Genomic DNA, 19,418 nt, shown 5'->3' with positions numbered 1-19,418 from the left:
CGAATGGCGCTAGCTGCGCAGCATTTGTGCACCGCCGCCGTCAGTGTCAGCCAGTTTGCCGTGGCATACGGAGCTCCATCGCAGTCTTTAACACTGGTAGCATGCCGCGACAGCGTGGACGTGAACCGTATGTGCAGTTGACGGACTTTGAGCGAGGGCGTATAGTGGGAATGCGGGAGGCCGGGTGGACGTACCGCCGAATTGCTCAACACGTGGGGCGTGAGGTCTCCACACTACATCGATGTTGTCGCCAGTGGTCGGCGGAAGGTGCACGTGCCCGTCGACCTGGGACCGGACCGCAGCGACGCACGGATGCACGCCAAGACCGTAGGATCCTACGCAGTGCCGTAGGGGACCGCACCGCCACTTCCCAGCAAATTAGGGACACTGTTGCTCCTGGGGTATCGGCGAGGACCATTCGCAACCGTCTCCATGAAGCTGGGCTACGGTCCCGCACACCGTTAGGCCGTCTTCCGCTCACGCCCCAACATCGTGCAGCCCACCTCCACTGGTGTCGCGACAGGCGTGAATGGAGGGACGAATGGAGACGTGTCGTCTTCAACGATGAGAGTCGCTTCTGCCTTGGTGCCAATGATGGTCGTATGCGTGTTTGGCGCCGTGCAGGTGAGCGCCACAATCAGGACTGCATACGACCGAGGCACACAGGGCCAACACTCGGCATCATGGTGTGGGGAGCGATCTCCTACACTGGCCGTTCACCTCTGGTGATCGTCGAGGGGACACTGAATAGTGCACGGTACATCCAAACCGTCATCGAACCCATCGTTCTACCATTCCTAGACCGGCAAGGGAACTTGCTGTTCCAACAGGACAATGCACGTCCGCATGTATCCCGTGCCACCCAACGTGCTCTAGAAGGTGTAAGTCAACTACCCTGGCCAGCAAGATCTCCGGATCTGTCCCCCATTGAGCATGTTTGGGACTGGATGAAGCGTCGTCTCACGCGGTGTGCACGTCCAGCACGAACACTGGTCCAACTGAGGCGCCAGGTGGAAATGGCATGGCAAGCCGTTCCACAGGACTACATCCAGCATCTCTACGATCGTCTCCATGGGAGAATAGCAGCCTGCATTGCCGCGAAAGGTGGATATACACTGTACTAGTGCCGACATTGTGCATGCTCTGTTGCCTGTGTCTATGTGCCTGTGGTTCTGTCAGTGTGATCATGTAATGTATCTGACCCCAAGAATGTGTCAATAAAGTTTCCCCTTCCTGGGACAATGAATTCACGGTGTTCTTATTTCAATTTCTAGGAGTGTAGATACACGTTATCGCACTGTACAAATTCCGAGACACATTTTGCAAAAGGTCTTCCTAGCTATCTCTGGTGGCGTTAACGTTAACGTTCCCACTTTTCAGCTTTAATATATCACTAAACTGCGTTAGTAAGTCTTTTTTTCTTTTTTTCCTATGGGACCAAATTGCTAATATTATCGGTCCATAGGCTTTCCCACTACTATATCTAACTTAAACTTAGGCTAAGAACAACACACACGCACACACACACACCCAAGTGAGTAAAATACTGCGCCCACATGAGGAATATCTTGCTTTGTACAGAAGGTAATTCACCGGGAGCCCGTCGTCGGAGCCGCTGCCTGCCGTTTACTTATGCGGGATTTCCGAGCTCGTATGACTCTGGCGACGGCGCGCGGTCAACAGTAAAAGCATAATTTACGAGACGAAGAAAGTGCGTGGCGAATGACCACCGGGCGCTCTCCGGAGTTATGACAAAGTACCGCGGGGGACCAGCGCTTTGTGCCCCCGCTGTAAACGTCGAGCCGAGCGTCACGAGGAGATATATAAAACGTCGCGGTGATGTAGGGCCGGCGACCTTGCCGTATTAGAAATAAATTCGCCGGGCTTTATATTTGGCGAGAGCGGCGCGCTGCGCGAACACCATAAACAAGCGTGTATTTACATTGTGCGCGCGCGGCGGTACGGGTCGCGCTTTGTCAGCCGGTGTCACCCTGGAGAGCCGCCTAAACCCCGTGCGGGCTACAGCAGCGCCAGCCACGGAAGGCGGTGTCAGTACCGCAGGACACCCACCGGCCAGCTGACGTATGCGGGCCGGGTCCGGCCGGTTTCCTGCCGAAACTCTGAGCGGCCGGCCGCCAGGCTGGGCTGATTTACAAGGGGTATTTAAATGAGCTCGATGAATAGGTCCGTGATGAAATGGCACACCCCCTCTCCGTCTCTGAAAAGTCCACATCTTACCTTAGGGTAAGCGGGACTGCTGTACGTATCTAGTGAACGTGTTAACACGAACTTTTCGAGTGATTTAATAACCTTTTGAATGTAGTTGCTCTACTTCTTTTCCTTGCTGGCGAGTGGAGTAAGCAGCAAATTACAACTAATGACGTATAACAACAACAAAAAATGGTTCAAATGGCTCTGAGCACAATGGGACTTAACATCTGAGGTCATCAGTCCCCTAGAGCTTAGAACTACACTCCTGGAAATTGAAATAAGAACACCGTGAATTCATTGTCCCCGGAAGGGGAAATTTTATTGACACATTCCTGGGGTCAGACACATCACATGATCACACTGACAGAACCACAGGCACATAGACACAGGCAACAGAGCATGCACAATGTCGGCACTAGTACAGTGTATATCCACCTTTCGCGGCAATGCAGGCTGCTATTCTCCCATGGAGACGATCGTAGAGATGCTGGATGTAATCCAATGGAACGGCTTGCCATGCCATTTCCACCTGGCGCCTCAGTTGGACCAGCGTTCGTGCTGGACGTGCACACCGCGTGAGACGACGCTTCATCCAGTCCCAAACATGCTCAATGGGGGACAGATCCGGAGATCTTGCTGGCCAGGGTAGTTGACTTACACCTTCTAGAGCACGTTGGGTGGCACGGGATCCATGCGGACGTGCATTGTCCTGTTGGAACAGCAAGTTCCCTTGCCGGTCTAGGAATGGTAGAACGATGGGTTCGATGACGGTTTGGATGTACCGTGCACTATTCAGTGTCCCCTCGACGATCACCAGAGGTGTACGGCCAGTGTAGGAGATCGCTCCCCGCACCATGATGCCGGGTGTTGGCCCTGAGTGCCTCGGTCGTATGCAGTCCTGATTGTGGCGCTCACCTGCACGGCGCCAAACACGCATACGACCATCATTGGCACCAAGGCAGAAGCGACTCTCATCGCTGAAGACGACACGTCTCCATTCGTCCCTCCATTCACGCCTGTCGCGACACCAGTGGAGGTGGGCTGCACGATGTTGGGGCGTGAGCGGAAGACGGCCTAACGGTGTGCGGGACCGTAGCCCAGCTTCATGGAGACGGTTGCGAATGGTCCTCGCCGATACCCCAGGAGCAACAGTGTCCCTAATTTGCTGGGAAGTGGCGGTGCGGTCCCCTACGGCACTGCGTAGGATCCTACGGTCTTTGCGTGCATCCGTGCGTCGCTGCGGTCCGGTCCCAGGTCGACGGGCACGTGCACCTTCCGCCGACCACTGGCGACAACATCGATGTAGTGTGGAGACCTCACGCCCCACGTGTTGAGCAATTCGGCGGTACGTTCAACCGGCCTCCCACATGCCCACTATACGCCCTCGCTCAAAGTCCGTCAACTGCACATATGGTTCACGTCCACGCTGTCGCGGCATGCTACCAGTGTTAAAGACTGCGATGGAGCTCCGTATGCCACGGAAAACTGGCTGACACTGACGGCGGCGGTGCACAAATGCTGCGCAGCTAGCGCCATTCGACGGCCAACACCGCGGTTCCTGGTGTGTCCGCTGTGCCGTGCGTGTGATCATTGCTTGTACAGCCCTCTCGCAGTGTCCGGAGCAAGTATGGTGGGTCTGACACACCGGTGTCAATGTGTTCTTTTTTCCATTTCCAGGAGTGTACTTAAACCTAACTAACCTAAGGACATCACACACATCCATGCCCGAGGGAGGGCCGGCCGAAGTGGCCGATCGGTTCTAGTCGCTGCCGTCTGGAGCCGCGCGACCGCTGCGGTCACAGGTTCGAATCCTGCCTCGGGCATGGATGTATGTGATGTCCTTAGGTTAGGTTTAAGTAGTTCCAAGTTCTAGGGGACTGATGACCTCAGAAGTTAAGTTCTATAGTGCTCAGAGCCATTTGAACCATTTGAACCCGAGACAGGATTCGAAACCTGCCCCGTCGCAGTCGCGCCTTTCCAGACTGAAGCGCCTAGAACCGCTCGGCCACAACGGCCGGCGTATAATAACAGTCACACACAGCGTAAGTAACATACTAAAAAGATAGAGAGGCTGTTGTTAAACAGAACAGAGAACAAAAGTGAAGGTAAACAAGTAACGCTGAAAAGTAGGCAATGTAGTATTCCCTCCCCCACCCCCCGGTCCGAGGTTCGAGTTCTCCCTTGGACATGGGTGCGTGTGTTGTCCATAGCGTAGGTTAGTTTGAGAAATGTGTAGACTTAGGGACCGATAACCTCAGCAGTTTGGTCCTATAACACCTTACCATAAATTTCCAAAATTTTGAACATCTAACAACAAAGAATCGCCATACAACAAAATTCTTGGAACTAGTAGTAACTTGCACCGAAACTTAATAATAGAAGACAACTGTCGTACAAAAATATCCATACCTCATATAGTAAAGTAAAGCAATCCGTCTTCAGGCTACAAATGGCCTACCGGAACCATACGACCGCCGTGTCAACCTCGGTTGAGGATGCGGATAGGAGGGGCGTGGGGTCAGCACACCACTCTCCCGGTCGTAAGAGGGTATTCTAGACCGAAGTCGCTACTGTTCGGTTGAGTAGCTCCTCAATTGGCATCACGAGGCTGAGTGCACCCCGAAAAATGGCAACAGCGTATGGCGGTCTGAATGGTCACCCATCCAAGCACCGACCACGCCCGACAGCGCTTAACTTTGGTGATCTCACGAGAACCGGTGTATCCACTCAGTCAAGGCCGTTGCCCCACAGCTCACAGAAAAACGAAATTAATGAATATGTATCACCCTGCAATAGAATACTATTTAGCACGTATGAATTGTTCAAATGGCTCTAAGCGCTATGAGACCTAACACCTGAGGTCATCAGTCCCCTAGACTTAGAACTACTTAAACCTCACTAACCTAAGGACATCACATACACCCGTGCACGATGCAGCATTCGAACCTGCGACAGTAGCAGCAGCGCGGTTCCGGGCTGAAGCGCCTAGAACAGCTCGTCCACAGCGGCCGGCTTACCATGTGTAAAGAACTGTACAGATAAATTAATAAAACCACAAGATAATACATTTGTTACCCACATCCAAATACCGGGTGATCAAAAAGTCAATATACATTTGAAAACTGAATAAATCTCGGAATAATGTAGATAGAGAGGTAAAAATTGACACACATGCTTGGAATGACATGGGATTTTATTAGAACCGAAAAAAACAAAGCTCACAAAATGTTCGACAGATGGCGCTGGACAGCAAAACGTCAGTGACTGAGCATGACAATCGTCAAGCTTGGCCTCCCAGTTCCCCAGACCTCAGTCCGTTCACTTATTGGCTTTGGAGTTACCTGAAGTCGCAAGTGTATCGTGATCGACCGACATCTCTAGGGATGCTGAAAGACAACATCCGACGCCAATGCATCACCATAACTCCGGACATGCTTTACAGTGCTGTTCCCAACATTATTCCTCGACTACAGCTATTGTTGAGGATTGATGGTGGACATATTGAGCATTTCCTGTAAAGAACATCATCTTGGCTTTGTCTTACTTTGTTATGCTAATTATTGCTAATCTGATCAGTTGAAGCGCCATCTGTCGGACATGTTTTGAACTTTTGTATATATTTTTTTCGTACTTATAAAACCTCATGTCATTCCAAGCATGTGTGTCAATTTGTATCTCTCTATCTACATTATTTCGTGATTTATTCAGTTTTCAAATTTATAATGAGTTTTTGATCACCCGGTACATTCACTTTTCTTTTCCCTCCCAAACACACACACACACACACACACACACACACACACACACACACACACACACACACACACACACAAGCTAACAACCTAGATGTTAAGAATCCATTGAAACCATGCGTTACACTTCAAACACATACACAACGGAATGAATGAATATCATCTGTCCAGATTAAAACAAGCGGTTTTCTGTCTGAAAAGGACGACAAACAAAAAATCAATAAATAAACGTTTTGTTGTTTGCAGATGAAAGCTTTGTTTCCATTCTAAGAAGAAGAGCGAGCTGTTTGAGATCGGGCTGGTCAGCCAAATACCGGGCGAGGTGGTACCGGGACATAAGTGTACACAAGAAGTCTATCATCGGGTCTGAGACCATGTTAGGCAGTATTTATTATACTTGTCTTGCTCGCAAAAAAATATTTTTTCTTTATTTTTTCTTCACATGACGTGCTTTGGTATCACCAGACACTACTACGATACATAGGATCTTGTCTTATTGCAAACAAGCCTTCACAACGTCAGATCCGATAATAGTGATACCGAAACGCATCATGAGATGTGAAACGCGAAGACAGTATACTCTTGGCGACCAAGACAAGTGTAATCACTTGCTGTATTTGGACAGAGTTGTTCCAATTTGGGAATCAATGGAAGGAGTTCACCACTTCCCGCATTTACCGGACTATCAAGGAAAACCTTCCACAAGTCGTGGTGGAAACTGGAGGATTTCAACCATTTTATTTCTGGGACAATGTTATCTTCCGAGACAGAGATTATAATTGTGTATATGCTATGTTGCGTACGTGGGTGTGCGTCACGGTAAGTATTGTACGTGTGTGCTGAGTTAGTTAATAATATTCATGTTCCATGCATCATTTGCACGATAAATCGAAATGATTTGGAACATAAGAATGTGAAGTTATGTATGTTAAATACGACTATAAAACAACCAGCACAAAATAAGAGTGTTATATGAGAAATGAGCGTAATTATAGTACTTGTTTCTCAATTTGGTACTTTAGGCCCAAATTTTAAACATACCATTAACGTACAACATTTAATGGCTCAGCCGTGTAATGTGTGTCCTTAGATAAACAAATAAAACATCTTAAAATTTTGTCGCATGAGTGTCGCTCCTTCGTATGTAGGAACTGGTTTAAGAATAAATTAATATAACCGCCACGTAGTGTTATCACGTCATAATAATATTCAGTCAGAATAAGAAACAACAACGAACTGAAAAATACGGCACAAAGTGCAGAAACATGTTTAGGTAAAAAACAAAAAAACGGTTTCTTGCATAAGGCGGAACTTCAGAGAAATGGCAGTTTCATTTTACTGCGTAATTAGTAATTCGGATTTAAGAATGAATCCGGCAAGGTAGGCAATGAAGAATGCTCTAGACACACATTCGTGAAAAGTGGGGATTATTACGCATACGGCGTCTACAGCAAAACTTTCCGTGTTTTTCCTAAATCGTTATAGGCAAATCGCATGTGGGTTAGTTGAAAAATACCAGCAAAGATGTTCGTTCAATGCGGAATATAGTAAGCTTCTAATCACCTCGATGACAACGAGACGTTAAATCTAAAGTAGCTATCTCCCTTCGACGTTGGGATCCAATACGCAAGATGTACGGTGTTATATGGACCAGTAACCAACGGCGAGAGATGACTTGTCTTACTGTGGCTCAATGCAAGTAACCATAACGTTTCGACGCTTAATATTCCTAGTTTTCAGTGACAGAATAAACCTGATCGAACAAAAGGCGAGACGCACAAGACTGCCATTTGATCAGCCTCTACCAGTTTTAGTTTTTCAGCACATCCAGGAGACTTTTCAAAGAGTCTAAGTTAGACCACACCAGTGTTTCTATGTTTTTTTTTTTTTTGTCATCAGTCTACTGACTAGTTTTATGCGGCCCGCCACGAATTCCTTTCCTGCGCTAACCTCTTCATCTCAGAGTAACACTTGCAACCTACGTCCTCAATTATTTGCTTGAAGTATTCCAATCTTTGTCTTCCTCTACAGTTTTTGCCCTCTACAGTTCCCTCTAGTACCATGGAAGTCATTCCCTCATGTCTTAGCAGATGTCCTATCATCCTGTTCCTTCTCCTTATCAGTGATCAGTGTTTTCCACATATTACTTTCCTCTCCGATTCTGCGTAGAACCTCCTCATTCCTTACCTTATCAGTCCACCTAATTTTCAACATTTGTCTATAGCACCACATCTCAAATGCTTCGATTTTCTTCTCTTCCGGTTTTCCCACAGTCCATGTTTCACTACCATACAATGCTGTACTCCAGACGTACATCAACAGAAATTTCTTCCTCAAATTAAGGCCGGTATTTGATATTAGTAGACTTCTCTTGGCCAAAAATGACTTTTTTGCCATAGCGAGTCTGCTTTTGATGTCCTCCTTGCTCCGTCCGTCATTAGTTATTTTACTGCCTAGGTAGCAGAATTCCTTAACTTCATTGACTTCGTGACCATCAATCCTGATGTTAAGTTTCTCGCTGTTCTCATTTCTACTACTTCTCATTACCTTCGTCTTTCTCCGATTTACTCTCAAACCATACTGTGTACTCATTAGACTGGTCATTCCGTTCAGCAGATCATTTAATTCTTCTTCACTTTCACTCAGGAAAGCAATGTCATCAGCGAATCGTATCATTGATATCCTTTCACCTTGTATTTTAATTCCACTACTGAAACTTTCTTTTATTTCCATCATTGCTTCCTCGATGTACAGATTGAAGAGTAGGGGCGAAAGGCTACAGCCTTGTCTTACACCCTTCTTAATACGAGCACTTCGTCCACTCTTATTATTCCCTCTTGGTTGTTGTACATATTGTTTATGACCCGTCTCTCTCTGTAGCTTACCCCTACTTTACTCAGAATCTCGAACAGCTTGCATCATTTTATATTGTCGAACGCTTTTTCCAGTCGACAAATCCTATGAACGTGTCTTGATTTTTCTTCAGCCTTGCTTCCATTATTAGCCGTAACGTCAGAACTGCCTCACTCGTGCCTTTACTTTTCCTAAAGCCAAACTGATCGTCACCTAGCGCATTCTCAATTTTCTTTTCCATTCTTCTGTATATTATTCTTGTAAGCAGCTTCGATGCATGAGCTGTTAAGCTGATTGTGCGATAATTCTCGCACTTGTCAGCTCTTTCCGTCTTCGGAATTGTGTGGATGATGCTTTTCCGAAAGTCAGATGGTATGTCGCCAGACTCATATATTCTACACACCAACGTGAATAGTCGTTTTGTTGCCACTTCCCCTAATGATTTTCGAAATTGTGATGGAATGTTATCTATCCCTTCTGCCTTATTTGACCCTAAGTCCTCCAAAGCTCTTTTAAATTCCATTCTAATACTGGATCCCCTATCTCTTCTAAATCGACTCCTGTTTCTTCTTCTATCACATCAGACAAATCTTCACCCTCATAGAGGCTTTCAATGTATTCTTATCTGCTCTCTCCTCTGCATTTAACAGTGGAATTCCCGTTGCACTCTTAATGTTACCACCGTTGCTTTTGTTGCCACCAAAGGTTGTTTTGACTTACCTGTATGCTGAGTCTGTCCTTCCGACAATCATATCTTTTTCGATGTCTTCACATTTTTCCTGCAGCCATTTCGTCTTAGCTTCCGTGCACTTCCTATTTATTTCATTCCTCAGCGACTTGTATTTCTGTATTCCTGATTTTCCCGGAACATGTTTGTACTTCCTCATTTCATCAATCAACTGAAGTATTTCTTCTGTTACCCATGGTTTCTTCGCAGCTACCTTCTTTGTACCTATGTTCTCCTTCCCAACTTCTGTGATGGCCCTTTTTAGAGATGTCCATTCCTCTTCAACTGTACTGCCTACTGCGCTATTCTTTATTGCTGTGTCTATAGCGTTAGAGAACTTCAAACGTATCACGTCATTCCTTAGAACTTCCATATCCCACTTCTTTGCGTATTGATTCTATGCTATCTACTATATAAGCTATCTTCTTTACAGGCTGCTTGCATTTTTCTGTATCCTACCAGTGAACAGAAGTTTACAAATGGCGTTACCTATAACTAAGCCCATCCCATCATTCCATTTCATATAGCCCTACTTGTTACATCTGGTATTTTTATGAGTTGGATAGTGCCAATTGTCATTAATATTGTTGCCAGATGATATTATTTTTTTTTTTTTTGTATTTCGCACAGTTTTACATTCCTTTCTTTCCATGACTTTGAAATCTTATGAAAATCTTATAGTATATTTCTAAAGATTTTTTCAGACAGTTCTTCATTATAGAGAAATACGTCATCCAGTAAAAGTCTCTCGTCAGAGTTTGTATTTTCTCCCGGGTCATTTATATATAACTTAAAGGGTAAGGTATCCGTTATACTTCCATGGGAAGGGTGTAACATGTTGTGCCCTGCCTACCAAGGAATTCTAAACAGTCATAAATTTTGTTTGAAACTCTTTATCTTCCAACGTACGTTAATTTGGATTGGTGCCGTCCCGATTCGCATGATTTTCTGAAGTCAAGAAATGCATCCTCTACCAGATTATCAATATGCAAGACTTTAAGGATGTTCTTTGGGGGAAAATATGTCACCTGGCCGGCGGTTTCGAGTTCTGTGCTGGTTGACATGGAGGAGGTTACTCTATTAGAGGTACCTCGTTACTTTTGAGCTCAGAATATGACATCCACACCTAGAAAACCAACAAAACCTCCAGTTGAGTAAGGTCGACCCCATAAAAAGGAGCATACTTATGTGTCTCGTTGTACAACACAGTAAATATTCGTTTTTATTGGTGTGACATGTTTTCCAATATGTCTCATAAAAACATGAGTTCCGTTTTTACAGGCTGACTGAAATGGAGAAATGAAAGGGCATAGTATCTAGCAAAGCACATTGGTCTCGAAACAGCGTTTTGCAAATATCAACTTCGTTTTTTTTTCTTATTGGTAACGTAAATTTTTTTCTTTTTTTCATTATTTATTCTTATCATCTTACATGTGTTATATTTCTTACGTATTTTTGTTAAGTTATACTGGGTTAGGTGTTTTTGCTCCAGTAATTATTAATTTATTTTCTAACCGTAAGTATTCCTCACTAATTTTTTTTGTTCTGTTCATTTAACTATTTCATATGAATATAGCTAAGCTTCATTTCGTTACTTTGAAATATCTCAGTTGCTATATTTACTGTAATTGATTTGATAAATTACCAGCTTTACTTTTGATTTATTATTATTTATTTTTCTTTAGTTTTGAATGGTTTCCTGCATTTTATCAGAACCAAAACTTACTCCTATTGACTTTTTTGAAGGTAAATTGTGATTAGGTATAAGATCATAATTTCGATTTGAGATAAGACATAATTTGGCGAATATAACGTGAGATTTTATTTTAATATTTTTATAAGACTATACTAGAATTGATTTCATGAGCATACTTATAGCAACAGTTTTTAAAAGGTGAGACTTATTCATTTGTATTTTTTATTAAGTTTGCTATAATATATTTGATTTTATTTAGGTCTGTGATACGTACCCACGTTTCCAGTACGTTAACAATACTAAGTCGAATATAATCGTTAAAATTATGGAGTTGTCAGGGATAAAATACAGGGAGCAAAAAGTTATTTACAAATCGTACAGAAAATAGAAGGCGGGTTATAAGAATTGAAGGACATGAAAGAAAGGCACTAGTTGATAAGAGGTGAAGATATGGTTTTAGCCTCCGGTTGAAGCATTTTACCTGTATAATGACCAAGGAAACCAAGGACACATTTGGGAAGAAATTTGCTATTGAGGGAGAAAATAACTTCAAGGTTTGCTGACAACATGGTAATTATGTCAGCAACCGCAATGGACTTGAGAGATAATTTGAATGAAATTGACAATGTCTTGAAAAGAGGAAACGAGATGAACGTCAAAAAATAAAACAAGGGTAACGAAAGGCATTCGAATCAGATCATATGACCATGACGAAGATAAATTAGGAAGCGAGACATTAAAAATGGTAGATGAATTTTGCTATGTGTCCGAAATAGAGAGTGAAAGAGAAAAATAATTACAGAATTCTACAATGCGATTTTCACACTGCAATGGAGTGCGCGTTGATATGAAACTTCCTGGCAGATTAAAATTGTGTGCCGACCAAGAAATTTGTTAACATAGAAAATAAATTCAAATGTTAGATATCTTTGGTGTTTGTACGAACTGTAACCGTGTTCGGAAGTGAAACGTGGACAATTAACAGCTCAGTCCAGAAGAAAACAGAAACATCTGAAATGTGGTGCTAAAGCGAAGTAATGGAGATTAAGCAGGTAAATCGAATAGCCAAGGAGGAGATAGTGAATTGCCAATAAAGAAACCTATGGTACAGTTCGACTAAAAGATGTGATCGGATTACAAGACACATCCTGAGGAATCAAGAAATAGTTTGTTAACGGAAGAAAGTGTGGGTGTACAGAAATCAGATTCAAACGGAAATATTTTACAATACTTAACCAGTGATGGAGGGATTTGCACAGAATAGACTCGCATGGACAGAGCATTCCGTCTTCCAACTGAATACCTCAGCAAGAAACTGTACACTACATTTGGCTAAATAATGTTTTTCCTCTTATCTTTAAATGGGTTTGTGACGGTTTTAATCTGCTGGCGAACAGAGGTTCTTAAAGTACGAAGTGAATACTCATTGTGACTGAAAATACACACAACACTGGTGTAATATTCTGCAATATTTATTCTTTATTTCACAAACCGGTTTTCGGCTGTTACACCATCACGTGGTACCAAGATAAATATGTGATGCAGTGAAATTTTGTAGGATCAAGGATTTTAAACTAGTGCATTTAGATATATACTAATTTCCAGAGATGAAATATGTTTGTGTTATATTTGGGAATAAAGCGAGAGGAATTATTTCGGTGTAAGTACAATGTAAGATTACTTAACTAAGGTAAAATATGTGACACATTAACTAATGAGCTATATATAAATTACAACAGTAGTGCAGAGAACATAATAAATGTAACAATAAACTTTGGCGACATGTTTCAAAGGAGTGACTGAACAAAATAATCTTGCTTTAATAGCTCCTAAATTACAAACAGGTAAGATATAGTAGTAAGATTAAGCAGTAGAGTGAAGCATCTGTGACTATAAAAAGTAAACATTTTTTATCACGACAATAGTAACTGAAATAAAGGAAAAAATGGGGTATATGAGTAAGAGGGGTAGTTTACAACATGGCCTGGATGGGATTATGAGTAGTATCTACAGTCAGAAAGGACACATAAGGTAAGTGTTTCTGGTCATACAGTACTAAGCAAATGCAGATGGACATACGTTTATTAATTTCCATTATTTCAGTATAGTTCATCTTCCTTCCTCTATGTATTTGATGTAATACTTGATCTGCACCTTGTTAATATGGCCTTCTTTAAGCAGGTGGTATTCAGAAGTAGAGTTTCCGTTTGTAATTTTCAGTGACTTTAGTATTTCTCCAAGTGAGTTCATATTGCAGTGCCAGATTGACCTATGTGGAATTGCCTGACACAAAATTGTTTCTTTTTCAGTGGCGAGATATAAACACAGTTTGTGGCCAAGCTATGGAATCACCCTCAGTCATGTCCTTACGAAATCTTCACGGGCAATTTTGACACTGTTTTTTGGAAAATAATGTACTTTCTTCCAAGGTTGGATTCTGATTTAGGTATGTTGATTAGTTTTTTTTGTCATCAGTCTACTGGCTGGTTTGATGTTGATTGTACGTTGTGCTAATGGAAAAGTATTTCCAGACAACTTTCCAGTTCCTCAAGCAGTTAAATCCTAAACTCAACAGTATAAAATTCAGAAAGGAGTTTGGAGGCAGCTGCATAAATTAATAGATCTAACAACAGACAACAGTGATCATTTGTATACCACCTACAGGGTCAATTTTTAACACCCAGTGATCCACAAACATGCTGCCTTTCATTCAATGATACGTCGCCTAATATCCATTCCCAAATCCCATTGCATTCCAAATGCAATAAAATACAATCAAATAAACAGCATAAAAATCGGCTAGCCACCTACTTTGGCGGGCTCTATAGCGCTCACAAAGCAGAAACAACAGGAGTACTCTCTTCTTTATCCTGTTCTCGATCCACCACCTCAAGAATGCTGTTAATCGTGCACAATTCCATATTTAATAAAAGTTTCACTGAAACTAGCCAGAATGCTTTATTACAGGAACTGAAAAAAATCATCTTTAGTGTAAAACACTATTTGCTTTTTTTTTGCCCAATGGTCAGGACAGTAACCCAGCTTTGGGAAGGGTGAAATACACAAAATTACTTGAGTTGTGGCAAATTCTGTGTAGATAAGACAGGCGAGGCAATATTCATCCATTGGAAGTAACAACGGAGAAGAAAGAAATTATAAAAGGAGACCCCTTGGTCAAAAAAGGCCATATTTAAAAGGTGCAACACGAAGTACTGCATCACATCTATTAAGGTTGTCTTGAAATAACGGAAATTAATAGAGACATGTCCATATGCCCATGTTTATAACTGATGACCAGACTCAGTTCCCTTACTTGCCTTTTCTAACTGCATATATTACTCATAATCCCATCTAGACCACGTTGTAAATTACCCCTTCTACCCATATACCGCATATTTCCTTTATTTCAGTTATGTTGTCGAGATAAAAAAAAATAGTTTTTATAATCACAATACCTTGATTTACCTGCTTAATGTCATAAGAACGTCTTATTTGTTTGTCATTTATGGCCTATTAAAAACAAAGTTATTTTGTTCAGCCTCTCCCTTGGAATATGTCACCAATGTTTATTGTTCAATTTATTTTCTTCTAGGGACAACTGTTGTAATTTATATATAGTTTATTAGTTAATGTGTCACATATTTTACCTTAGTTAAATTACTTTAAATCGCATTTATACTGAAATAATTTCTCTAGTTGTATTCCGAAATCTAACATAAACATTTTTCATCTCTGTAGATGCACTAGTATAAAATCCTTTACCATACAAAATATCATTGCACCAGATATTTGCCTTTCCACCTGGTGATGGCGCAACAGCCGAAAACCGATTTGTCAAATAAACTATAAATATCGTAGAATATTACACTAGTGTTGGGTGTGCTTTGATACGTAAGATACAGGGTGGTCCATTGATAGTGACCGGACCAAATATCTCACGAAATAAGCACCAAACGAAAAAAATTACACAGAACGAAACTCGTCTTGTTTGAAGGGGGAAACCAAATGGCGCTATTGTTGGATCGCTAGATGGCGCTGCCATAGGTCACACGGATATCAACAGCGTTTTGTTAAAGAGGAACCCCCATTTTTAATCACATATTCGCGTAGCACATAAACAAATATGAATGTTTTAGTAGGACCACTTTTGTAGCTTTGTGATAGATGGCGCTGTAATAGTCATAAACGTGTAATTATATGGTATCACGTAACATTCCGCCAGTGTGGACGGTATTTGCTTCGTGATACATTACCCGTGTTAAAATGGACCGTTTACCAAATGCGGAAAAGGTCGATATCGTCTTGATGTACGGCTATTGTGATCAAAATGCCCAACGGGCTTGTGCTATGTATGCTGCTCAGTATCCTGGACGACATCATCCAAGTGTCCGCAACGTTCTCCGGATAGTTACGTTAATTAAGGAATCAGGAAGTGTTCAGCCACATGTGAAACATCAACCACGACCTGCAACAAATGATGATGCCCAAGTAAGTGTTTTAGTTGCTGTCGAGCTAATCCGCACATCAGTAGCAGACAAATTGCGCGAGAACCGGGAATCTCATAAACGTCGGTGTTGAGAATGATACATCAACATCGATTGCACCGTACCATATTTCTATGCACCAGGATTTGCATGGCGACGACTTTGAACGTCGTGTACAGTTCTGCCACTGGGCACAAGAGAAATTACGGGACGATGACAGATTTTTTGCATGCGTTCTGTTTAGCTACGAAGCGTCATTCACCAACAGCGGTAACGTAAACCGGCATAATATTCACTATTGGGCACCGGAAAATCCACGATGGTTACGACAAGCGGAACATCATCGAACTTGGCGGGTTAATGTATGGTGCGGCTTTATGGAAGGAAGGATAACTGGTCCCCATTTTATCGATGGCAATCTAAATGGTGTAATGTATGCTGATCTCCTACGTAATGTTCTACCTACATCTACATCTACATTCGTACTCAGCAAGCCACACAACGGTGTGTGGCGGAGGGCACTTTCCGTGCCACTGTCATTACCTCCCTTTTCCGTTCCAGTCGCATATGGTTCGCGGGAAGAACGACTGTCTGAAAGCCTCCGTGCGCGCTCGAACCTCTCTAATGTTACATTCGTGATCTCCACAGGAGGTATAAGTAGGGGGAAGCAGTATATTCGATACCTCATCCAGAAACGGACCATCTCGAAACCTGGCGAGCAAGCTACACCGCGATGCACAGCGCCTCTCTTGCAGAGTCTGCCACTTGAGTTTGCTAAACATCTTAGTAACGCTATCACGGTTACCAAATAACCCTGTGACGAAACGCGCCGCTCTTCTTTGGATCTTCTCTATCTCCTCCGTCAACCCGATCTGGTACGGATCCCACACTGATGAACAATACTCAAGTATAGGTCGAACGAGTGTTTTGTAAGCCACCTCCTTTGTTGATGGACTACATTTTCTAAGGACTCTCCCAATGAATCTCAACCTGGTACCCGCCTTACCAACAATTAATTTTATATGATCATTCCATTTCAAATCGTTCCGTACGCATACTCCCAGATATTTTACAGAAGTAACTGCTACCGGTGTTTGTTCCGCTATCATATAATCATACAATAAAGGATCCTTCTTTCTATGTATTCGCTATACATTACATTTGTCTATGTTAAGGGTCAGTTGCCACGCCCTGCACAAAGTGCCTATCCGCTGCAGATCTTCCTGCATTTCTCTACAATTTTCTAATGCTGCAACTTCTCTGTATACTACAGCATCATCCGCGAAAAGCCGCATGGAACTTCCGACACTATCTACTAGGTCATTTATATATATTCTGAAAGCAATGGTCCCATAACACTCCCCTGTGGCACGCCAGATGTTACTTTAACGTCTGTAGGCGTCTCTCCATTGATAACAACATGCTGTGTTCCGTTTGCTAAAAACTCTTCAATCCAGCCACACAGCTGGTCTGATATTCCGTAGGCTCTTACTTTGTTTATCGAACGCCTTCCGGATGTTTATTAAAATAGCATCTACCTGGGAGCCCGATGTTACTACAAGATGTTTCACTGCATGACAGAATGGCGATGTACTTCCAACATGATGGATGTCTGGCACATGGCTCGCGTGCGGTTGAAGTGGTATTGAATAGCATATTTCATGACAGGTGGATTGGTCGTCGAAGCACCATACCATGGCCCGCACTATCACCGGATCTGACGTCCCCGGGTTTCTCCCTGTGTGGGAAGTTGGAAGATATTTGCTATCGTGATCCACCGACAACGCCTGACAAAATGTGTCAGCGCATTGTCAATGCATGTGCGAACATTACTGAAGGCGAACTATTCGCTGTTGAGAGGAATGTCGTTACACGTATTGCCAAATGCATTGAGGGTGACGGACATCATTTTGTGGATTTATTCTATTAATCTGGTATTTACAGATAATCACGCTGTAACAGCATGCGTTCTCAGAAATGATAATTTCACAAAGGTACATGTATCACATTGGAACAACCGAAATAAAATGTTCAAACGTACCTATGTTCTGTATTTTAATTAAAAACACCTATCTGTTACCAACTGTTCGTCTAAAATTTTGAGCCATATGTTTGTGACTACTACAGCGCCACCTATCACAAAGCGAAAAAGGTGGTCCAGCTAAAAGATTCATATTTCTTTACGTACTACAAGAATATGTAATTAAAAATGGGTGTTCCTATTTGAAAACGCTGTTGATATCCGTTTGACCTATGGCAGCGCCATCTAGCGGGCCAACCATAGCTCCATCTGGTTTCACCCTTCAAGCTAGACAAGTTTAGTTATTTGTAGTTTTTTCGTTTGACGCTTATTTCGTAAGATATTTGGCCCGGTCACGATCAGTGGATCACCCTGTATAAGACATTCTACCAAGAACCGACAGAACAGTCAGTCAGTCAGTGAGTACTGGTTTTCAGGATGCGGTGGTGTATGTGCAGGGTGCTGCTGCAGCACTGTGTCGGAGCGTGCAGAACCCAGCTGTGGGGGGGCTGGAGGCGCCGGAACCACGGCGCGCGGCGTCCCCGCCTCAGGAAGCAGGTGTCGCCAGCGCGGCGCGTCGCAGGCCGGGACAAACGTGGCCACACCTGCCAGCCCAGGCCCCGCCTTATCGCAGAACGCCGCCCTTCAGGCGAGACGCCAGCTGCCGCAGTTCCAGAGAGAACAGAAATATGATGAAGACTCAGCTTGAGCCATGGTTTCACTCACACAACGCAAGTTCTATATTGCGTACTGGGAAATTTTGTTTTATAGACCTCAGGCCCTGGTACAAGGCACTTTTATGTGCCTAACGTTTCGTCTTTTAATGCTGGAGACATCATCAGATGCTGTAAGATGTCAGACTGCAATTTCAAATAGAAACGAGCTCCGTAAGCCGCACAACGGTCGGGTCGTGACGTCAGACTGCCGCATTGCAGCGTAGTGCTGCGCCGACGTGTGTTTCGGAGCTTGTGGTGGAGAGGAGCTGGCGCTGTTGGTTTTATTTAGCACTAAGGCTCACAGATGGTCTAATTTTAAACCTTCTGCTTTTATTTTTTATTTATTTATTTATTTATTTATTTATTTATTTATTTATTTATTTATTTATTTTTTTTTGCTACTGAATTTATATGCCCTCTCTAAACAGCCTAGCGTCGTAAAGATTGGATAATGACAAAACAATAGTATCGTACAAACGAATTTAGTGGTTTCCTTGTACCATAGGTAAATCGGCTGTAGCAGATTGGGACCAGGGAAGCACCAAATTCGTTTCTCTGATACCAAGAATCAGTCAAGATCTAGTCCTTTGTCGTCTTTCATTGTCTGTATGTCAATCGTGTAGACTTTCTTCTGTGCGTTAAGGATTTTAAACTGTTTATGCATTGTATTATCTCAAGTGGAATCTCTGTACGAGCCCAGAATTTGGCTTAATGGAAAACTGTCTACTAACCATATTCAGACTTTCCGGTCTTTAATCCGCAACACGCATTACACTGAGATGACATAAGTCATGGAATACCTCTGAATATCGTGTACGGCTTCTTTTCCCCGGCGTAGTGCAGCGGATCGACGTAGCGCTGGCTCAACAAGTCCCTGGAAGTCTCCTGCTGCGATACTGAGCTGTGCTACCCCTACAGCCGTTCTTAATAGCGAAAGTGTTGCCGGTGCAGGATGTTGT

Source organism: Schistocerca gregaria, chromosome 5 (assembly GCF_023897955.1).
Source record: "Schistocerca gregaria isolate iqSchGreg1 chromosome 5, iqSchGreg1.2, whole genome shotgun sequence".
NCBI lineage: Eukaryota > Metazoa > Arthropoda > Insecta > Orthoptera > Acrididae > Schistocerca > Schistocerca gregaria.
The sequence above is the reverse complement of the archived record's forward strand: the minus strand, read 5'-3'. Positions refer to the sequence as shown.